Source organism: Saccostrea echinata, unplaced genomic scaffold (genome assembly GCF_033153115.1).
Source record: "Saccostrea echinata isolate AGI-Se365-2 ecotype Australia unplaced genomic scaffold, CSIRO_AGI_Sech_v1 ptg000054l, whole genome shotgun sequence".
Lineage (NCBI taxonomy): Eukaryota > Metazoa > Mollusca > Bivalvia > Ostreida > Ostreidae > Saccostrea > Saccostrea echinata.
In genome coordinates, this window is record NW_026889803.1 from 67,936,879 (window position 1) to 67,962,029 (window position 25,151).

Genomic DNA, 25,151 nt, shown 5'->3' on the forward strand with positions numbered 1-25,151 from the left:
AATATATATATATATGTTATTTTATCTCTCTGGTTACATGAAATGACATTGTGAATTTTATTATTTTGCGGATGATATATTCATCTAAACTTGGTGGTTTTTCTCTGTTGTCAATATTTACACCCCCCCCCCCGCCCCCTCCCTCCCCGAGGTGCCTTTGACTGAACCGGAAATTTGCAAGTTCCCATTTCGGTTTTTGACGTTATATACCGGATGGCGGGAATTGTGGAGGGTGAAGCAAGGTAGGCCTAGACTAGTGATGCGGAGGACTGGTGATAGTTAGCGTAGACTTTGTCCTGGTGTAGCCATAGCTTCTCTTTCATTGAACAGGTGTGACAATTCTAAGTTGCAGGTACATTTATAATGGACTTTAAATGGTTTCATTATCAGCCGCAGAAGCGGCCGATCATGGGGAAATGAGACGATCTTCTTTATCAGTTCGATATTAAAATAATTGGTTTATGATAACATGTGTAAAAATTATGAGTAAAATATTTTTAAAACTTTCTTTAAACTAAATCTTAATTGCAGTGATATTTGTCATTTTTATTTTCATTTTCTCATCAGATAATTATTAATTTATGACTGAAGGTATTCCATCCCTAATAGCAACAGATTCAATGAAATTGAATACATAGCAGGGACCTATATACTAACTAGTATATAGGTCCCTGTACATAGCAGATGTGGAGGGGTTGATAATATTTTGTAATATTTAGACATAATTCCCATTTATTACTATTAGCATGATTCAACTGCATTGAGCATGTTGAGTTAATCATTCTTGTCAAGAAGGGAAGGTAATCCAGATTAGTACAGAGGCCCGTGGACTACGTGTTTTAATTGTGACAGAGACACTGCATTTCATTACTTTAAGTCTGCCGCAGTCTTAGTATCAAGTTCAACTAATGCATAAATGTCTTGAAAAATTCTGCCCTTAGGATGAACCCATAATGGAAGTCATTCATTCAGCAGTATGTAACTACATTGATTCAGCAGTGTATAACTGCATTTTTTCAACAGTATGCAACTGCATTGTTCTCAGGCAATCGTCAAGGTCCCTGGACCCTTGCACCAGGAATGTGTTTGAACAGAAGAAATAACTTAGAACTCTGTAAATGTTAAGTGGCCTTAACTCAGGTGATCTGATAGAGGAATTGATAGATCAGAGGCAGTTCAGAAATTAATGATTCTGTGTGAAGTCTGGAGAGGCCAGGTCATAAAAACACTTAATCCACTTCTCTGTCATGCTTGTCATTGCTGAGATTGTTCCTCGCTGATGATGGATTAGTACAAAGTTTAAAACATTGGTGCCTAGCAGTTTTAAGCACTGTTACGACTGTTCTGGGACATTTGAAAATTTTCATAGTGCTTTATACATATTAAAACTTTATTTATAGAGTATATGAATATACATGTAGTGAAGACCTGCTTATAACAAAGTAAGAATCTTTTCATAAGCAGTAGTTCTAAAAGGTGTTTTTAATTAATATATTTTTTTCCCAAAAGATTAGCTCTTTGAATCTAATTTTTCTTTTTCAAAATTCAGTAAATTTTGTGAGGTAAGAGATGAACATGTTTTCTGTCTATCCATCCATCTATAAACTTTTCACATTTTCAACTTCTTCTCATGAAAAACTGGGCCAATTTTAACTGAAGTTGGCACAAAGTATTTTTGGGTAAACGGTAATTTATTTTGTTTAAATGAAGGACCAATCCCCTTTCCAAGGGGAAATAATCAAGAAAAGGAAAAATAATTGAGGTCCTAAAAAAAAATTTCTTCTCAAGAACTACTGGGCAAGAAAAGGTGAGACTTATGTGGAATCTTCCTGAGGTAGTGTGAATTCTAACTTGTTCAATATTCATTTTTATTCCTACATTGATTCAATATATATATGTATCCCTTTGAACTCGAAATAAAAATCACCACAGAGTCTGACGCATCTATTTTGTATTTGGATGTTTAACAAGAAAAAGACATTGATGGCAAACTTGATGACTTCAACTTTTCTATAGTAAACTTCTGGTATCTATGTAGCAATATACCATTTTCACCTACATGTGGGGTTTATGTCTCAGTTGATTCGATATGCAATAGCATGTCCAATGTATGACCAAATTCTGAAATGAGGCAGGCTACTGACAAATAAGTTGACAATACAAAGATATCAACAATCTCATTTTAAGTCAACATTTCCCAAATTCTATGATCAATACAATGACCTTGTCTGCAAATTATATACAATCTATCATTATGTTGAATGTTGACTGATGTTTTTCATCGAAATTGTAAGTCTATTTTTTTTAATACCGGATTGTATACAGATTTTTCCATTTACCTGATCATGATGGGTGAAACAAGTTTACAGGGGATGCTCACTCCTCCATGGCACATGATCCCATCTCTGTTTTCAGAAGTCCACCTTTGCTCTGCTTACAGTTTGTATAATTGTTTTATTAGTCTTATTAGCATGATAACTGTTTGTAATCCTCACATTTCATTCAAATCATGGTTCCTGGGTTAGGATGGGGCCACAACTAGGGAATCAAAGGTTTACATTGAAATATATTTATAAGAAAACCTTTAAAAATCTTTTCCCAAAAGCACTGTTCCAGAAAAGATGAAACATGAAAGCTTCCAGAAGTAGTGTAGATTCTAAATTGTTCAAACCTTTGCCCCTTGGGGGAATCAAAGTTTTTCATTGAAATGTGTAGGAAAAAACCTTAAAAATCTTATATAGAACCACTGGGCCTGAAAAATGAAACTTGTGGTCAAATTTGTCACAGGGTATCCTTGGCCCAAGGGCTCCCGTTTATACTAAAACTAGGTTTGTGACCCTTAAACAAGGGGAGATAATTAGGATAATAGAAACAAAAGTACTGGTTGCTAAAAAATCTTGTCAAGAACCACTGGGCAGATTATCACCAAACTTACACAAAAGGATGAGGATATGTCATAGATTAAAATTTGCATGGGGATTTACCCTGGGGCAAAGGGCGTGGTCTCAAGGTCACTTCAGAGTTGACCAAAAATTACATTTCATTAAAATGTTGATATTTTGCTTTCTATAAAGACTAGGATCATCAAATCTTGTCAGTTGATGCATCTAAGGACTTCAAATCATGTTGACTCAAAAGTAGGTCATGGTGACCTACTTTGGCCATTCTTTTTCAAAATGATTTAGAGGCATATTTTGAACAATTTAAGGTCTATGATCATCAAACTTTGTCAGTTGATGTATCTTGGGTCCTCGGAGTACGTCGACTAAAAAGTAGGTCACCATGACCTACTTTTTGAAATTTATGGTTAATCTTTTTCAAAACAATTAAGGTCATTAATTCGAATACTGAGAGGTTTAGAATCATTGAATCTTGTAAGATGATGCATCTTGGGGCCATAAAACATATTTATTAAAAAGTAGGTCACAGTGACCTACTTTTTGAACTTTGCAGGCATTCGATTTCAAAGCGTTTTAGAGGCATAATTTGGATATTTTAAGGCCTATGATCATAAAACTTTGTAAGATGATGCATCTTGGGTCCTCAAAAAACGACAACTGAAAAGTAGGTCACTTTGACCTACTTTTCAATTTATATGACTATAGTTGAATTTTTCAGGTACTACTTGGCTTTGAATCATCAAACTTTGTCAGTTGATGCATCTTGGGTGTTCAGAGTAAGTGGACTGAAAAGTAGGTCACTATGACCAACTTTTGAAATTTTATGGCTGTATTTTATTATATTTTCGGGTACTATTTGGCTTAGAATCATCAAAATTTATCAGTTGATGCATCTTGGGTCCTCGGAGTAGGTAGACTGAAAAGTAGGTCACTGTGACCTACTTTTCAATTTATATGACTATAATTAAATATTTTGGGTACTAATTGGCTTAGAATCATCAAACTTAGACCCTTGATGCATCTTGGGTCTTTGAAGTAAGTCAACTGAAAAGTAGGTCACCAGACCTACTTTTGAAAATTTATGGCTGTAATTAATATTTTCAGGTACTATTTGGCTTAGAATCATCAAAATTTGGCAGTTGATGCATCTTGGATCCTCAAAGTATGTCATCTGAAAAGGAGGTCACTGTGACCTATTTTTGAAATTTTATGGTTATAATTTTAAAAATAAGTTAGGTATTAATTGGATTAGAATCATCAAACTTAGTTGATGCATCTTGGGTCCTCAGAGAATGACAAGTGATAAGTAGGTCACCATGACCAACTCTCAGGTACTAATTGGCTTAGAATCGTCTTGGGTTCTCATAGTGTTTCTTCTAAAATGTACGTCACGATGGCCTACCTTTGGAATTTCAAGGGTTTATCTAAATATACAGGATACTGAGAGGCTTCAAACAGAAGTGATAGGTTGTACAGTTTATCAGTGATTCAAGGCCCTTGGGCTGCTTGTATGTAATTGATGAAATTTATGGAAATAACGAACAGTATTCAAGCTCAAAAGTCCATTAAACAATGGAAATTTTGGAGCAGAGCAAACAAGAACCTCTAAAACATCAGAGGTGGGGTCAGGTGCCATGGAGGAGTGAGCATCCCCTGCCACATTATGTTTGACTTTTTAAAAATGTAAACTGTAGAGAAATTATAAAATTCCTTCCAGTGATATGTTTAATTATTTTTCTTCACCGAAATATGGCTGAAATATTGCTGACTCGGCGTTAAACAATAATAATCGATCAATTATTTTCCGTAAGTCAGTTGTTGGTCCTTGGGTTCACATTGAAAGAACATTTTTTTTCCACTTTTATATTTATTTGTATGTTTAAATTACATGGTTACGTTTATTGGGATAAAAATTTGAGTTGACATTTTTAATGTGACTGATTGCGCTATGAAAGCTGTGTTACATCACAACAGTTAGAAGTGCGATCAGTCAGGAGTGATCTCCCTTGAGAACTCTCCTATTCTGCTGTCTGTCATGACATGTTACGGTGTTTTACATAAATAAATTCTAGCCTCGTCCCGCGAATTCCCAGGTGTATACCAGGAGATATTTTGTATTCATTTAAAACCACTGAGAATCCTTGCTAAATGATTCCCAATGTGAAGAACGTGTCACTGAAGATGAGGGACTCTGTTATAATGAAGTATGCCAGTTGTGTACTGGAAAATAATACAGTGGTATTTCATAGATTCTATCATTCTGATCTGCATTAGGAACATGCCAGGAATTAAAATGAAATATCTGATCAATGAAATGATATCTTCTCATACAAACAGATGCATATTGACTATATTCAGATTAATAAATCATTTATTTTCCAAGGGTAATTTGAAATATAGTAATACACAGAGTTGTTGAATGTTGTTACAAGTGTCCTATAATCTTTAGCATCATATCGGTCTGTTCATCTGTGTGATCTTGTTTGTCTGGGAGAGGCACTCTTAACTTTCGTTGTCTGACCCACCTATCTATTCTGTCTGTGTTGGAGAGGCACTCTAACTTCCCTGTGTCTGGCCCTATATTCTGTCTGTCAGTCTGTCTGTGTTGGAGAGGCACTCTAACACCCCCAGTGTCTGGCCATCTATCTATTCTTTCTGTCTGTCTGTGTTAGAGAGGCACTCTAACCCCCAGTGTCTGTCCCTCTCTCTATTCTGTCAGTCAGTCTGTCTGTCTTGCAGAGGCACTCTAACCCCCATTGTCTAATCTATCTTTTCTGTCTGTCAGTCTGTCTGTTTGTCTTGGAGAGGAACTTGAACTCCTAGTGTTTGGCCTTCTATCTATCTTCTGTCTGTCTTGGAGAGACACTCTTACCCCCAGTGTCTGGCTGTCTGTCTATTGGTACATTTGTCTGTGACTGTCTTGGATAGACACTTTAACCCCTAGTCTGGCTGTCTGTTTATTAGTACATTTGTCTATGTCTGTCTGTCTTAGAGAGACACTCTAACCCCCAGTGTTTGGCCTTCCACCTATTGGTATATTTTTCTATGTCTGTCTGTCTTAGAGAGACACTCTAACCCCCAGTGTTTGGCCTTCCATCTATTGGTATATTTTTCTATGTCTGTCTGTCTTGGAGGGACACTCTAACCCCCCAGTGTTTGGCCTTCCATCTATTGGTATATTTTTCTATGTCTGTCTGTCTTAGAGGGACACTCTAACCCCCCCAGTGTTTGGCCTTCCATCTATTGGTATATTTTTCTATGTCTGTCTGTCTTGGAGGGACACTCTAACCCCCAGTGTTTGGCCTTCCATCTATTGGTATATTTTTCTATGTCTGTCTGTCTTGGAGGGACACTCTAACCCCCAGTGTTTGGCCTTCCATCTATTGGTATATTTTTCTATGTCTGTCTGTCTTGGAGGGACACTCTAACCCCCAGTGTTTGGCCTTCCATCTATTGGTATATTTTTCTATATCTGTCTAGGAGAGTCTGTCTCTTTACCTATACCTCCCTCTCTCTCTCTATCTCTCTCTCTCTCTCTCAAGTTTATTGATGACAGACTTTAATCTCACTTATGCATGCATTGTCTGGTCTTTACTCTTGTTAGTTTAACTGTCAGTGAGATGTTTCTTAGTTTTGTCATGATTCCCAAGTCTATACTCTTGCTTAAACATCAATAATACTTAGTATTTCTAGCATTAAAACCTTAAACCAATCATACCAATTATTAAGTTAAGTACATAGTAAGCAAAATGAAAATAAGAAGTCACTAAGATGATACTGGACTACTGAACTTAACTGTGGTACATATGTGTGATGTATTTATTGAGAATTGACAAGGTTTGACGGTGATGAGTAGGGACTAACGGGGCTTCCTTATTTGTTGGTATCTCTCAGTCCTCCATTAGAGATGAGAAACAGATGTGATAATTTCCTTTTTGCCTTTGAAGGTAATGGAGGAAAAAATGCAATAAATATCTCATAAATCTGGCACAGTTAGCAGAAAATGGTAAAAAGAATTACATCAAATATGAATTTTAATGATAGAGTTGGCAGAGCTGAAGCCTGAGCGGTTAGTGACTGGCCCCACATCAACTTAATCAATAAGTAATTACGTGAACTTGAATATCTGTATTGTGAAGTTCGACACATGGGACTCCATTGTTTCACATGATACGTAATAATTCACCTTATTGGGTTAGATAATAACTTGGGTGTGCTGGAAGTATTAGATGCTTGGTTTTTAGTCTCCTTTTTGGGGGATATGTACACCATGTACAATGTATATATATATATATATATATACAAAGTCAAGCCCTAATTAAGGCTCCACTAGGGCTTCTGTTTAAATATCTCTTTAAAACAGAAGATTAGTACTGGTTATTAAACTGTGTTTGGGAATAATATTGATATATTTATAAATAAGAAGCAGAACTTAATGTATGGTTCCATTTACTGTAAATCTAAGGACTGTGTCTAAAAATGCTTTCTTTGGTTGTTAGTACGGGAATTAATGTTGCAGCTGTTGCAGAAAAAATAAATAACCCGCATAAGCGGGTTTTGTGAATTTTTTCTGCAATAGCTGCGACATTCATTGCCATACTAACAAAGAAAGAAAGACATTTTATTGTTTATATTTATATCTATTTAAAAAAAAATCAAAGTAAATTAAATATGTTAAATATTGTATTATAGATGTGTATGTCATTGTATGCATAATTGATGGAACAGCTGTTGCTTAAGAAATCTACGCAGGTGGCTTGCTTAGTGTTGTTTATGGACTGATTAATGGCAATGGTTTTTATAAGAAATAAAGGAAATAATATTCAGTGGATGTAAATATTGGTTAATCTTTGTTTGAGGACAGGGGTGTATATACATTAATTGGTTTGTCTGTTTGTCCATATATAACTCTAATATTAACCATAACAGCAGGAGGGTTAACTGCACAGAACAAAAAAATATAATTGTAAACATCAGTATCTAGAACTGACAGAGAAAGGGATAGACAGATAAATGTCCAGATGTCCATGTTTGAGATGAAAATTCATACTCACTCCTGACTTGATACCTGACATATCAGAGATTAAGTACCAAAGGTAAACCATATTTGATCAGAATTAAGGAGTTAATATGGCCAGGTGTTTAGAGTAAAAAGTCAAAGGAAGAATTGGGGTTTTAAATCCATATCTTGTTTGTAATACACCTTAAATGTGTGTCAATCCATCAATTTATATTGATGTCATTTTAAGTTTTTAAAGAATATGATACACAATTGTCACATGAATAATTTCCCCCCCCCCCCAAATCAGCAATATCAAGAACTGCAGAGTAATTATATTACATATATAAAGCATGTATATATAGTAGAAGTAATTACCTCTTTGAATGTATTTTGATGATTATTTATATTTTTCTACAGATATTCCATATGATGTTCCGCCAAAGAAGACGAAATGTGAGTATGAACTCTCTCTTGACTGTAATTACTGAAATTTATTGTAATGCCATAATTTGAGATTATGTGAAGACATCACAGTTTTAGTATAAAGATTTGTATGAATTTAAAATCTATAATGTACATTAGTGTGTTCGGTTACAATGCATAACACAATTGTGTTCTAGAACAGATTCCGACCTTAATCTCGTCTTTCATGGAGATCTAAAACACTCAGCAATGTTCATTTGAAGAAAAAAAATAATAAAATTGGAATGCGCTCCATGCAAGAGAAGGCCAAAGACTGGGAAGTGTCAAGAACATTAAATTATTGTCTTCCTGCTTTTATAGGTCTGGTTAGTATAATTATAAAGTCAGTTACATAGATATAATTAAATGTCGTTGCTCTGTTTGAAAATTGAATTTGAGCTGCTATGACACCTGATGAAGGGACTGGAGTAGGTGTTTAACATTTCCCATGACAGTACCAAGTTAACAGAGGACATGATTATTGATAATGTTGGTAAACAAAATTAATTACGTAAATATATTTCAAACTATTTGCTCATATCCTAGTTGTGTCAAGTGTCTTCCCACGTAAACAGTAGCATACCAAGATAAAATACTTTCAAATAGTATTTCAGAAAGGAAACACACTTCTCATTGCTTCTCCAACAGAGATGCTGTGTCAGAGAAATTAACAGTTATCTCAGTGAAATGTTGCATTTATTTTGGAGAAATATACAGTTATAGAAATATTTATTTATCTCAGAGAAATATACAGTCATCTCAGAGATTTGTATAGTTATCTCAGAGATTTATATAGTTATCTCAGAGATTTGTATAGTTATCTCAGAGATATGTATAGTTATCTCAGAGATTTATATAGTTATCTCAGAGATTTATATAGTTATCTCAGAGATTTGTATAGTTATCTCAGAGATTTATATAGTTATCTCAGAGATTTGTATAGTTATCTCAGAGATTTGTATAGTTATCTCAGAGATTTGTATAGGTATCTCAGAGATTTGTATAGTTATCTCAGAGATTTATATAGTTATCTCAGAGATATGTATAGTTATCTCAGAGATTTGTATAGGTATCTCAGAGATTTGTATAGTTATCTCAGAGATTTGTATAATATCTCAGAGATATGTATAGTTATTTCCGAGATTTGTATAGGTATCTGTAATGAGTTCTTTTGGATTTTGTAGAGTTGAGAAGGAAAACGATATCAATCAGAATAAACAAATAAATTTATTTACACAAAATAAATAAAATAGAAAACAAATAAATTCTATGTCACTCACTCACTCTCACATACAGGCTCACACACCGAAAATGAAATAAATGTAATAGTAAACTGTTAACTCAGTTTTCACCAATTCCGATACTTTACATTAATTCAATATTAATTTCTACAATTCTGATTCAGTAAGTATCAGCTATTATATCAAATGAAAAATTCACCAAAATTGACTTAAATAATATTTGAAAAAGCTCAAATAATTTTGGTTAATAATTATATATACTTCAAAAAATAAATTCCTTTTCTTAAACGGCTGAAAGTTACTCAATAGTTACTATATCACAGCTGCTTATAAAGGTTCACCGGAAGTCACACCACACGTGCATCCGCCAGTACCGTTCTCTCGTCACCACGTGGTAGTTGCTTTAACCGTAGCCCCGGGTCTATCGCCTCCCACTGCGGTTATCCTACAACATCGGTTCTTGTTCAGCATCGACGATTGAACATGACATGACTGGCCCTCCATCCAACGCTCCCCACTGACCTCAAACGCTTATAAAAGTCGTCAACTGACCCTCAGCCCGTCTTCTATGTACACAATATTCTCTCAGCACCTTATGCACTGAAATGAATTTACGTTTACAAAAACCTAACCTATATTACAACTGAAAACCGGAAATTATAACAATAAATCAACTATTTACATTATTTGAACACTCTTACCGGCTAGAACTGCATACACACGCTGCAATAGTCCTCCAAACAAGTTATATGGCTACCTGTTAAATTCGGTGCTATATCTCACCGAAATATATTCGCCACTTGTATAATCATGCAGGGGAAAACAACAAACGTGGCACACCTCCGGCTGGTCACTATACCGGACACCAAACTAGATCTGACCACTCTTACAAAACCGGTCCCTTTATATACTCGTAACAAAACAACCTCAATAGTAAGGAAACCCGTTAAAACCGAAATTAAAACAGTATATACAAAAAAAAAAATCAACTTCGTCACAGTATCTCAGAGATATGTATAGGTATCTCAGAGATTTGTATAGTTATCTCAGAGATTTGTATAGGTATCTCAGAGATTTGTTTAGGTATCTCAGAGATTCGTATAGGTATCTCGGAGATTTGTATAGGTATCTCAGAGATTTGTATAGTATCTCTGACATTTGTATAGGTATCTCAGAGATTTGTATAGTATCTCCGAGATTTGTATAGGTATCTCCGAGATTTGTATAGGTATCTCAGAGATTTTTATAGTATCTCAGAGAAATATACAGTTATCTCAGAGATATGTATAGTTATATCAGAGAAATATATGGTTATCTCAAAAAGATATACAGTCAAACCTCGTTACAGACTTGTCGAAATTTTGAAATCATTGTGACAGTCAGACATTTGGTCTGACAAAGTCAAATGTTTTGTCAGACCGGACAAAGATTTGTCAGACCAGATACATGTACTTTATTTTGACGCTGAGAAAGGAAAATAAATAACTGCACTAAAATGCCCTTTATTATTTTCAACAGCCTTCAATCTCACAAGTTTCTTTTCTTGGAATAGAGAGTCTTTAATCAGAGACATAAATGGCATGTTTTAATGTCTTTGCTGTAACAAATTTAATCCACCATCGTCACCACACGGCCATTTCTGCTGTTTTTGTGACCTTCATCTGAACACCACGATCCCGATCTTTTTAAAATTTGCTTCACTCTCGATTTTTTCAAACGGTCATTTGGACCGACATTTTCTTGAGAGTTAGCAGTCCAGACAATTTTTTATCAGCCTTGCCGACAGGACCGACAGATTTCGACAAGTCTGTCGTTATTGCGAACTCCATGGGACCGAGAAAAAACTTTGAGATATCTGGGGATTTGAGATGAGGGTAAAATCACTAAAGGAATAAGTGGTTGGGACTTCCAAATCATTTTGACATACCCATGGTATTCAAGATATTGGTGTTCGAGATATTGATGTTCAACTGTAGTTATCTTAGAGATTTGTACAATTATCTCAGAAAAATATATAGTTATATCAGGAAAAAAATGAAGTTATCTCAGGGAAATGTACAATTATATCAGAGAAATGTACAATTATATCGGAGAAATGTACAATTATATCGGAGAAATGTACAATTATATCGAAGAAATGTACAATTATATCGGAGAAATGTACAATTATCTTCAAGAAATTTACAGTTACCTCACAGAAATGTAGTTATCTAATAGAAAAATAAAAAAAATAAAATAGAAATAATAGAATGTAGTAATCTGATAGAAAAATTTTAAAAAAAAATTATTATTATTAAACATATCTAAAGCACCCTTTATAATTAGTAAACTTCTTTAAAATGCTTCACATAAAAATTGTGAGAAAATACTATGTCTTTTGAATTAAAAAAAAAGGAAACTATAAAAATAATAATGACAGGTTAAAATAACTCATAGTATAAGTGAAGTGTCTATAGTAAAAGTTGGATTAATTCTATTTGGTAAAAACCTACATGGTATGTAAAGCATGGTAAAGTGAAGACAATGAATTCTGTCATATTCTAATTAAGTTTAAGCACATCCAAGTCTGTCTCCTAAATACAGATGTTAAGTTAAATGATGGATTAATTCCAATCATTACCAGGTCTAAAAACTAACTTGGTATGCTTGGGTGTTGTTAGCATATCAGTGGTACAGAGTGTTATATTTTTGACAGCTAGATATCACCAATAGGTTTGGAGAATAGAGTCTTGGTCCTAAAACAGATCCTTGTAGTACACCACATTGAACATACTGAAGATGGAAATCTTTGGAAAGTGTTGATCCCATGGTCTCTTTCCGGGTCTTCTCCGAGAAATATGACTGTATCCATATGAGGGCTTATCTGGATATACCAACTGCTAGTTCCAGTCGCTTGAAACAGAATTGAGTGTGGTCAGTCATAACTGCAATAATGTCAAAAGCCAGTGACAGGTCTAACTTTATAAAGGAAACAGTGGAGCCAGAATCTAGGGCTGTTACAATGTCATGATGCACTTGAAGCAAGGCTGATTCTATTGAATGAAGGCATGGTATGCTCTCTAGGCTTTAGATGGTTCAATCCAGTTTGATGGTTTAAATGTTTTGCAACAACTCTCTCAACAATTCTGAAGAGAAATGGTACGTGGGTACCAATCTATAGTTTCGGAGTTCCTCTTGTTCCAATAAGAGGCCTAACAACTGCTCATTTAAAAGAAGATGGATGACAGATTGACTGAGTGATTTGTTTCCAAAGGGTGTAGATTAAATAGACAGGGCATGAATAATGATGTTGGAAAGGGGAAGGATCCAGATTACATGATGTTGGTGGTGCTGACCTGATGATGTTGTGTATGATATCCTGTGGTGCTGACGTGATGATGTTGTGTATGTTATCCTGTGGTGATGATGTGGTGTATGTTATCCTGTGGTGATGATGTGGTGTATGTTATCCTGTGGTGCTGACGTGATGATGTTGTGTATGTTATCCTTTGGTGATGATGTGGTGTATGTTATCCTGTGGTGCTGACCTGATGATGTTGTGTATGTTATCCTGTGGTGCTGGTACAAAGCTGCACATTGGAATGCCAGAAAACTTCTTATCTGATTTAAGTTACCTGGGAGACATGAACAGTTATCTCATAAAAATATAATTATCTCGGAGAAATAAACAGTTATTACTGAAAAATGTAGTTATCTCAGGGAAATGTCATCTCAGAGAAATATACAGTTACCTGAAGAAAAAAGTAAAGTTATCACAGAGAAATGTTTAATTACCTCCAAGGAATGTAGATTATATCCAAGAAATATACAGTTATGCAGAGATATGTTTATTAGAGTAACAGTTATTTCAGAAGCTGGGAAATTAGAAATGTCTCAGAAATGTGTCAGAGAAATGTTATCTCAGAGATATAAACATTTATCTCAGTCATTATATTTGAAGCTGTGAATGATTTTTTGAATTAGCTTTTTGAATAAAAATGATTCCACTTTCAGGCTGTATTACACATATAGTAGTCATTACAAGGATTTTATGATCCGGACATAATGTTTTATTCTGTATATTTGTGAGCCTGTTTGCCTGAATTTGACCCTTGATGATAAAATCTACAAATTAAAAAACTTGGTGTTTGATAAAGGGTCATGCAAGGTTAAGGTCAAGTCAGGTCAAAGATGTAAGTCAAGTCAGGTCAAGGACAAAGGTCATATTTCGACTCTATCTCTGTCGGAGATATTGTTTTGCACATACAGATGATGTTCAGATTTAAATTTCATGATGAAATTCACAGTTTGTTTTTAAAAACAGAGAGGAATTGATTTGGGAATTTCAAATCAATGTTAACACTAGTCATAAAAGAAAAGGTCATCCGGTGTTTTGAAAGCCTTAAGAAGTCTGCGTTTTAAAGTCAGAGCCATTGTTTTACCCTTGAGAGTACAGAGAATTATTGAATTATGTTTTTTAGTGCTTTTTTATGGCTTTGATCTGTAAATTCAGCTTCGGTGAAATAGTGACTTGAAACACGACACAATTATAGTTCATCTAGGCTGGTCTTAAATGACAGCTCGACAATAACTTTAAATGTTGTTAAAGGAAGGGTTGTCAAAGATCACAGGAAAACCTTCAAAGTGCAACATTTCCCTTTGACTAAATCTTTAAACTGCAGCAATATGAGATAAGTGCATGTGGGAAGGGAATGTGACAAATTTGACCCACAGTGATGAGAATGAGTCGTTCTTTTGGTCCTTCTTCTCTGTGAACATTATTAGGTACTAATGGTCAAAGTGAAGTGATGCGTATTATGCATTATATGCAGTTTGCTAAACGGTTTAGACATAAGTGGTTTGTTTAAAGCTGTTAGCCTCCTCTCATCACCTAGTATGATTAATGTTCTCTATGCACGCTTTGTCTTTATTGTGTCGTCTAACATTAAGCACAGTGCTACAGATCTAAAGTCTTTGACAAAACTTATTTGATCTTTTATGAGGTGTTTGTATAGCCATGTTGCAATATGACACTTGAAATTCTTGTTTTTCATCAAATTGAGAATTCATTACAAAAGTAAAGGTTCCAGCGATGACAAATGGGTAAATTTTGCTATTACTTGGATTTAGTAGGTTTTCACTTCAAGATATATAATTATATAGATGCAAAATTTATGATACATAATTCTGTAAATGTGAAATTGAAAGAAGTGTTTGTTCTACCACTCCTATAATTATAAAACTAGTAGAGCTTATTCTCATCAGAGACTTCTAGTGTAAAATTAAGAATTCTTATGGTTAGTAGCCCAGAGAAGTACTGCTATCATAGACTTTCTATTAGAATTCTTTCTTTGCTGTCTTGCATCTCTGGTACAGAATAATTTAGGGGGTCACCAAGTTTGATGAATTCCAGTCAAAGTTGGAGCCTCATCTTATATTCTCTCTGCAGTATGTGTTCATAAAAGCAGCCTAGTGAACATGGTAAAAGGATGATAAAATATTTAACTGATGTCAAAGTCAAATGCCAATGTAAAAAGGGTGAAGGCTTAGAACTTTATCTCCTACAAAGGCTCAGACTGTTGTACTTAATTTTCTTTAAACCAACAAATTTTGATATCCTATATAAATCCTGCTAGTTCTGAAATCCTATATAAATCCTGCGTTTTCCACCCAGAGATGTGAGTTCATATACACGTCCAAGATTGAATACCGTTGCATAAAATCTACTTTCCATCGGGAAAAACCGTGGCCCATCTCCTCTTAATCTATGAAGGATCAGCTGTCGTGTGATTTATCAGATCTCAAGGTCCGGGGTAGGATTGATCTGCTGAAAACCCAATCAGTGCCACAGACAAAAAACCTGCCATCTTCTGATTTGTATTGGGAAACCCTGCTCATCCAATCCGTCGTACATGAATAAACATGGTCTTGTCCAAGCGCAATCCCCTGGCAGATAAAATATCATCTTATATTGCCTTGTCAACACTGTTGAAGCCTATAGGAAAAGATGTTTTGTTTTCATGAAGAATATTAAGAATTTTTCTGAAACCTTTTCATATTTGTGACTTCATTTAGTTGTCTGTTTTGTGTCTTATGATACTTTAATACAGTACTTTTGATTGTCAATTTGGATAATTTATCTGTTTTTTTTTTTCCCCACATGAGTTTTAATTAATTGCAAAAAATAAAAAAGGTAAAATGAAATACTTACTAAAATTGTAACATCTGTACAATTTCTGCCATTTAGTTGTAAAAGTGTACATCTTTACAGTCAGTTGACTGTAAAGATGTATAAACATCTTTATACTCTGCACATTGTCAGGAATAAGTGTAACATCCTTAATCTCTACATTGTCAGTTTTGTGTAAAAGTGTCAGTTGGGTGTAAAAGTGTAATATATTTGTATTTTGTCGGTTGGGTTTTAAAAATGTAACATAAATTACTCTGTACTTTGTCAGTTGGGTGTAAAAGTGTTGGGTGAAAAAATGTAAAATTCTTACTTTGTATTTTGTCAGTTGGTTTTAGAAAAGTAACATGAATTACACTATACTTTGTTAGGTATAAAAGTGTACCATCTTTACTTAATGTACATTGTCAGATGAGTGTAAAAGTGAAACATCTTTACTTTTATATTTTGTCAGTTGAGTGTAAAAATGCAACGTAAAAGTTACTCTGTACTGTCTCAATTGAGTGTAAAAGTGTTAACATCATTACCCTGTTCGGTGTCAGTTGAGTTTACAATGCAGAAACAAATATGTTTACAAGTAGGTACTCGAGGAAGAGACTGCTTGATTAATTTATTAATTAGTTAGCAGCCTTTGTAAGTATTAACCTCCATTCTTTGGTCACTGTGGATCAATTAAGCAGACTCGATCAATACTCAGAGCTGCATATACTATCGAGTGCCTTTTAACAATGGAGAGACTTTGATCATTTTACTGCATATATTCAGAAATGGAAATATGCCTAACAAAATAACAGCGTATCCTTAGGTTATTTATAATTAAATAATTCATTGAGCTATATATGTAATCAATCACCTGTAAAGGAATAAAAAGTACTCTATCGTGTGATGTACTAAGTACTGTGTCATAATTGTAGTTAAGTGGTTTGGCCTTGAGTCTCAAAAGTTAGGAATTTGCAGGTTTAATCCCAGTGGAGTATTTGCCAGGGCACTTATTGTCTTCAGGGGAAATTAATTCAACACCACAGAAACTCATAGAGGAAACTGCAAGGTACGGAGGGAGAGTTGTTAATAATGAAATATCTGATTAATATTTGATTGACCTGAAGAATAAATTAAAACCTTTTATGAGCGTATAAAACAATAGATGTGCAGGAAACGCTCAGTTTTGTCAAGTTTGAGCATTGAAGCTGTGTTATCCATCAGGACTGTGTTCCACTACTTTCTGAGGATTCACTAGGGGATAAAGTGCTAAAATAAAAGGACAATATAATATTTAGTAACAGTCGACAAGTGAGTGCTATCAAGTTAGGTGTTTGGATTGTTGATTTTACATTGTTCTGTCTCTGAGGTTCAGAAATTTGCCATGAAATCCTGTGAATATAAAGCAAGGGAAAACTAACAAGGAGGAATCTTACAGTCAAGCGTTGCTGAATCGAGGATTAGAAAATCAGGAATTGGTGGGTCATTTAATGAACAATGGGGATGAGTTATTGGTGTTTATTGTAAGCAGCTTATATAAAAAAAGAAGAATATTGTTATTAATTATCATGGTAATTATGAATGAGGGAAAATGATTGCCATAATCAATTTAAGTGGAGGACGTGCTTTGTTCCCTGGGAGCTGCGTACAAGTGTCCTGATGATGTACAAGTAAGCAGTGGCTTGGAACAGTAATGACAGATTCGGGGTATAGTCTTTCATGTCAAAGCATTGTGATTCAATTATCAAAGGAAAAAAAAATTGATTAAAGAAAGTGCATCTAATTCTGATTACTGGAAAAATGAATTGGATTTGAACACAGTCTTTTTGATAGTCATTGAAGCAAAGTAGAATGCAGCCAAAATAATGTGTGTAATTTACTGTAGTAAACAAACAGAAGATTATTTGTGATAGTGTTTGCCTTTTGTTAGGCCAAATTGATGCAATGTTATACCCTAAAGGTCTGTACCAATTATATATTCTCTAATCGAAAGCAATAGATTCACTATTGGATTTTATGATCACTGGAACCCGACATTCAGCAATTACGTGAAAAAATATAATCATTGTGAATAAATGAATACCAAGAGTAATTAGAATTTCATATTGGACATAAAACGTTGTCTAATGCCAGAAACCGGACGAGCTAAGGATCCTCGACCCCAGATCTCATACTCGGAGGCCAGCACTGAAGACGACGACTCGCAAGCAAACATGTCGTTCCTGTCCCTGGGCCCCTGGTGTCGCCTGTGCTGGCAGAAACACTCTCTGGCCATTCTATGTTGTCTGTTTGGACTTTTCTGGTGTATTTTGGCCATTGTCATGATTCTGTTGTATACTAACCTTCTCAATCATACAGGTAAGATTTTTCACCTGAAAGCTTTACTGAAGCTAGAATACTACAGACTGGCTCTTGAAGAATGCTTCTCAAACACTGGTTAAATTTTAATAAAAATATGATTTGGAATTTTTATTATGAGATAGGTTTGTCAGTTTCAAGATTGAAATTTATATAGTGTCTGTAGATGTTGGCTTGTAAAAGACAAGATTCATTCAAGCATTTTAATTGGATGCAATGCCAATTTTGAGGTCAGCTTGAATCACAGATCTCAGTACATGTATTCCTTATATAATGTGCGATACATAATTCAGTTGAAAAATAATAGATTTTTTTCCCCCAATTTTTTTGGTATACATCTCTGGGAAGAAGTTCAAAATTTGTAAATTTTTAGTTCTTCCTCTCTGTTTGCCTTAGGAATGTCACAAATCCCCCCTCCCCCTCCCCCAAATGCCATTTTAAAATTTTTATCTATTTCAAGAGACTGATAAACAGTAAATGCCTAATTTTATTTTACAATGATCTCCAAAGAAATGCAAGTCACTAATCTGACCATGTATGTAAATTGTACTACTCTAGTATACTCTAATAGTCTGGGTATTTTACTACAATTATCAAGCATTGAATCTGTTTTTAAAAAATTAAAAAAAAATTAAATTTTAAGAATAACTGTTTTGAAAATAATTTGATATATTTACATTTGCAAATGTTTCCCCTTATATAACACTATTGAAAGCAACGCGTATCTATATCCGTATAAACACCGGTTCCTCGCGTCATAAACGTTCGACGTAATTTCTCAGTGACGTCATAAAGGGTGGACGCGCAAACAATGGATCAAATACCTGCCGTTGAGTTTGAAAAATAAAACATTTCATGCGTTAAAGATTATAATCAGGCAAATATAAAATATGAATAAGTCATAAATGTAAATATAAGAAATAATGTATCATTTTAAAACATCTATCGGATATAAATACGGGTTGGTATGAGATCAAATTTACCATAAAGCCCTTCGGGCTTTATGGAATTTGATCTCGTGACCAACCCGTATTTATATCCCGATAGATGTTTAAAAATGATACCTTATTTCTTAAGTAAATTCATTTATTAATTGTGATACATAAGATTAAAGCCTTGCATTGAAGTGATTCACTAATATTGCTTCACCTTAAAATCACAACAGGATTGATCCGAAACTTTTCTTAGGGGATTCCTTCTATGTCATAACCATGAATAGTTTGAGGGACAGAATTGGAACTTGTTTTAGAAACATGCATGTAGTTTTGAACTTCATTTCTTATTTTGTGAAATTGAAGAGTTAACATGCAGCCATTAAGTAAAAAACCTGTGTTTGACTCCTATGATACCATACACTTGCTCTAAAAAAATTTTAAAGAAATAATATTACCAGCAAAAACTTTACATTAATTTTGATCATTTATACATATATTTTTTATTTTGAAAAAACAAGGAATTCCATCATTTAATATCTTTTCAAACCCCTTGGTAATAGATTTAATAAATAATGGCTCAAAGCCTAGCCTAGCTAGGGCTTCAATGATAATATTAAGGGTTCAAATGAGATTTTTTGAGATTAAGAATATGATACACCATAAGGATTTGGTGAAATTTACATTTAAATATTTTTACTGGTGTGGGAAGAATCTGTTATCGAGATATTGTTAATAAAAATCATGGCTTGACAATTATAATATGTATCTGTTGTCATGTCAGCATCGATTGACAAACCTTTGATTAGGAATATGTCAGTGTTCTTAAACTGTCAACAGAAGTTTCACTTGAGAATTTGACTTGAGGAAAATCTTTGGGGTTTATGCAATCTCTTGCTGTTGATGGAGGTATTGTCAGATAGGAGTGATCAGTTGTCACATAACCATTACAAGCTGATGAGCTGAGGGGGTCCTTGTATAACGCCAAGCTTTCAGTGAACTGATGTGAAGTAATACTCCTGACCAGAAAAAAGTATTATCTCCTTAATGAGGAATCTGCCAGAGATTAACAAGTGATAAATGAGAAAGCCACTTGTTTAATCCACTTGTCTCTGGACTGCAATTACCCTGGCTTTCTGGGAAATCAGATGTAGCTAAACTGAGGACATTTTGTAGTTTTCATGTCACTCTATCTTAGAACCAGAGGGACAGTGCAGCAAATAAATGTAGTTCTGTAAGACATACTAATAGACAGTGGCTCCATAGGTGGAAAACAAGGAACAAAGAATTCATTAAGTTGACTTAATTAGTACAAATTAAAACAGACATTGATTAATGTGATTCTATTGTAGTGTTGCAGCATGTACCTTGTAAGTGTAGATCATAGGACGTGTATTGCAATTTGTAACATTAAAGTCTTTAAGGTAATTGTAATCCATGTATGTGTCAATTCATAGGTATTTAACAATCAATACATAGACTTAGGGACATCTCTGAGGTCAAAATTTGAAAACCCAGGATGGATCCACCAAGTGACCAGACCTTTTGGAGGCCAGTTTCCTAGAAGTCTTGTCACTTAATAAAATGTTCCTGTGCTTGAACAATTGCTGGACATCTCGGCATGTGGAGTCAGAGTTACAAAGATTTATAATTGGTATATATCATGTATGCATAATGGCCAAGAATTTAAATATTATAGATTTATACCTATATAGGACTGCTTAAAAATGTATTGAGAAAGGTGCCTTATGCTAAATTTCATTAAACTTAAGGAGGCTGGGGGGTCAACAAATTAACCACAAATTAACCACCAGATTTAACTTAATTTTTTAGATATGATATCTTAAGCTGTCAACTATCATTTGGCAAAGAAAAATTTCAAAAATTTTAGTTTTAAAATTTGATCATTTTCTATATCTTCATATGGAGCTCTTCTTCTAAAGGAGATCAATATAGTCTAAAATTGGCCACAACCCCCCAGCCTCTTTAAGTGGGTTTTTTTTTTATTTCGATCATTGCTTTGTCATATATTACATCATTTACATGATGGACTTAATAATAACTGAAACTTTTTGTGGGGGGGATATATGTGTATTGAATTGCTTTTTGTTTTTTGGATTTTAAGGAACAAATAATTGTATTAACTTACTGACTTATGTCTCAAATTTAATGTTCAGATTGGGTCGACTCATCCTGTGGTCCTAAAACACAGAAGATAATTGATGTTTTGTCGGTGGATCTGATTTTATTGTATAATAGGTCAGTCCAGTTTCTGGTTTTGTGTTCCAGGAATTAATTCCTGGTGATTGGCAATCGCTGTGGGCATCAAGTCCGTCCAGCTAATCAGGTCCCCCAATCCAAGCATGGCCTTCTGATTTCCTCCAGCTAATGGCTACAGAGAGCACACAGAAAAATAAATGTATAGAGAAAGTTATTAATATTTTTCATTTAATTCATCCTGAGTGGGTTAAATAGCTTCTGTGAACTGGGATTGATCAGATAATGATTTGTGAGTTGAAGCAATTGTTTTTCGGCATCTGTATGTAAATGACGTACAATATTCATATTACGGTATTTTTTTGTTAGTCTCCATTTCATTTCCTGTTTTTTCAGAGACTTGATTTTTCATTGTGATTTTTTTGTTGGGAAGACAATTTCCATTAAATTAATGTAAGAGAGATGTTCCATAGCACATAATGAATACAACTGTCACTCTCGATTTAAAGGTTGAAGGAATCCTTGACATTGGTTAACATTCCTTTCATCTTTGTATTTCATTATACCTTGATATTAAGTGACATTTAGCTAAGAAGGCAAAAATGCTGTGTCATTGGCTAATTACAAACTTATCTAGATACAAGGTGCCCCCAATCTTTTCTTTAAAAAAAAAAAACTGTTTATTGATAGTAAAATTAATGTGTTTTTGATCAATGAATTGAATTTAAGGATTCCTGCTAAAACAGACACTAATTATGTGAGTTGTTACATTTACCAAATATATCAATACATCAATTACATCCCAGATTTTTGCTTTTTTCACTCGTCATTACCAGAAATGATGAATTTTTGAATGAATATAAGACATTATCTAAGATTTCTAGCTTTGTTCAACGGAGCTGAGATAAGCTGATGCTTTACCTTTATGATGTCATCCCAGTTTAAATAAAGGTTTTGGGAACAGGTCCATTTACCAAGTCAGTATAAACTCATCTGGTCAGGACCAAAGTGAAACTTTGATGAGAGATGATGCAGATGAATAGTCAAGGTCCATTTCAAGAAACTCTAGATCCTACGTCAGAGTTTTTCTAGATCAGCTGAGTAGGTCCTAGGAAATCTACAGCCTTGACTTTAGTAGACCTCAAATGATTATAACCATTAAATCATGCTTTGTTTCACCCAATCCCACCTTATGCACGACGAAGTCAAGATGAGCTTATGCTATACCCCCGGCGTCGGTGTTGGCGTCCCGGTTAAAGTTTTAGGAGAAAGTCTATTTCCAAATAACTATAAGTCCTACCAGGACCAAACTTGCATGGATGTCATTGGATGATGCATCTAGGGATGGACACTACCAGACTTGCTTTGGATGCTGTATCTTGCCTCCGTTTTCCAGACAAGTGATCAGGTTAAAGTTTTTTGTGCAGGTCCATTCCCAAGTAACTAAATGCCTAAACTAAACAAAAACTAAACACTTCCCAACCTGCTTCAGATGCTGGATCTGACCTTTATTTTCTAGATGAGTGAATTTTAGCAATACTTTAACCAAATTAGCATGGATGATGTATCTAGAGATGGGCACTTCCAGACCAGCTTTGGATGCTGAATCTGACCTACATTTTCCAGATGAGTGACCAGGGAAATGTTTTTGGAGTAGCTCTATAGTTATGTGGCCTGATATGATTGATGCATCTGGGGATGGACACTTCCAGACTTGCTTTGGATGTTGGAAATGGCAGGCATTTTCTTGATTAGTAAACAGGTTAAAGTTTTTGGAGCAGGTCCATTTCCAAGTAACTATAAGTCCTGCTTAAACCATACTTGCACGGATAATGATTTCGGGATGCACACTAACTAGGAAAAAATATGATGTGAAATTTGCCATACTCTTAGATAACATTCCTCGAAGTGAGCTTAGTAATCTTTGATTACTATGTTTATACTTTCAGACTTGAATATATGTTCCTACAATTTCTAGTCAACCTCAAGGGAATTAATGGTAAAATATGTATGCATTGGAAAATATTGCAATATTTGAGATGCAAAATCTAGGTTTTAAAGTATTTGAGGAAAAAAAAATTTTGGCCTAGCTGCAATAATGTAGCCCTCTCCGATTTTTTAAATCTGATTTTTTCAGGAGAGGTCTCCAATTAAAACAAAAAAATTTGCAGCTATTTTTGGCCCACCTTGACAAAGATGGGGTAGCTAAAAAATATGAAATACCCTTTGCATCCCAGGGAAACAATTTTGGTGCATTTATTATATACATCTAGTAATTTTGTTTGTATTGGTAAGGTTTCAGATCCAACAATTTCCAGAAGATTGACCAGTTAAAGATTTTGGAACAATTTTTTTACTTTTTCTGTAGAACGACTGGGACTGATACTGTAGATTCCGTATTTTTAGTGAGTACTTTAGCAAAATAGCTCTTTGACATCAAATCATGAGAACAATAATTCACGTGGACGGTAGATCAAGAGATTTTATACTGATTTCAGTACCATAAAAATAAAAGGAAGTAAATTTATTTTGCAAGTGGTGTTCTCACGAAATTATGAGATAATTAATTCCTCACATATATTTCGGAATCTACAGTTTTTCAACAAACATTGTCACAAATTGTACTTAGGTGGAGAGAGTCATATTTGCAAACAAAGGGCAAGACCCTATTCAAGAGGGAGATTAAAAAAAATAAAGAAAAATGTTATAAATTCTTCTCGAGAACCAGAGGACAAAAAAAAAGTGAAACTTAAGGATCCTCTATACACTAAATCAAAATGGTTTTTGGACATTAAGAAAACTATATAGGATTGACTATATAAATTATTTTGTTCATTGAGAAATGAGTCTAAAAAACGAATCGCACACTTTATGAAAGCTGAAGGCCATTTGGTTGGACTTGGGTTTAAAGATTTTATTTGGTTATATAGGGAATAAATTTGTTATCCAGGTTCAATCAAGGGTGTACGGGTGTCTACCCTGGGTTCAATAAAACCTGGGGGAAAATCCCCGTACACCCTTGATTGAACCTGGATAATTAATATTCCCAAGAAAAATTGTCCAAAAGCTGAAGCATTCATTTCTCTGGTGTCCTAATGTCTGAAGGTCCACTATATATATATAAAAAATTAAAAACAAAATTATTTTGAAGAGAAACTAGCAGGGCTAAACAGTGAGTGTCAGAGTGTTTTTTTTTTACAAGAATAAAAAGAAAAAAATCTTGTTCTCGTGAACAGGGAAGCCATGGTTAGTCATATTCATTTGGAAACATCCTCAGGTAGCATAGATTCAGGTATAATTGAATAATTACTTTTCGGGTAGGATGGGGCCACAACATGTGATCAAAGGTTTACATAGAAATACATGGGGGGAGGGGAAATCTAATAATGAAGAACAGCAGGTTCATAGTGACTCAGATGAGCTTTGTGGCCTATGGGCCTCTTGTTTTCAAGGTTTCCCCCCAATATTTGGGGTGCATACATTACTTGAGTTTGTGATATACACTTATACACTCGACTTCGTGGTATGGTATCGTTATAATGATAACATGACTCAGGAAAATTTCCTTGTTAGGCTCGGGTGTGGAGGCCCATGGGTCTAATTACTGTTGGTGATGAAATTGTAATACACGTCTTTAATGCTTTAATTTCAGCTCCTTGTGATCTTAGCTTCTGTCCTTTTCATGCTCATTGTATTGTGAGGGAGGAGAAGGCGTATTGTGAATGTGTAGATAGCTGTCCATCAGATTACCAGCCAGTCTGCGGGACAGATGGCACCACCTACAAAAACCTGTGTTACCTCAAAAAAGCTAGCTGTGACGAAAGGAGGCGTATCAACAAGGCCTACACAGGGAAATGTCGCAAACCAAGTAAGTAGATTGACAACTACCAAGGA

The 25,151-nt window shown here is 34.6% G+C and overlaps 1 long non-coding RNA gene across 1 annotated transcript; it reads left to right on the plus strand.

Annotated features, from left to right (window-relative positions):
- The first annotated feature begins 275 nt into the window (after window positions 1-275).
- LOC133171741 (uncharacterized) lies at window positions 276-24,945 on the plus strand. The gene is made up of 3 exons (XR_009718858.1): window positions 276-352; window positions 8,320-8,355; window positions 24,910-24,945. It is a non-coding gene; the product is annotated as an uncharacterized LOC133171741 (long non-coding RNA).
- The last annotated feature ends 206 nt before the right edge of the window (window positions 24,946-25,151 follow it).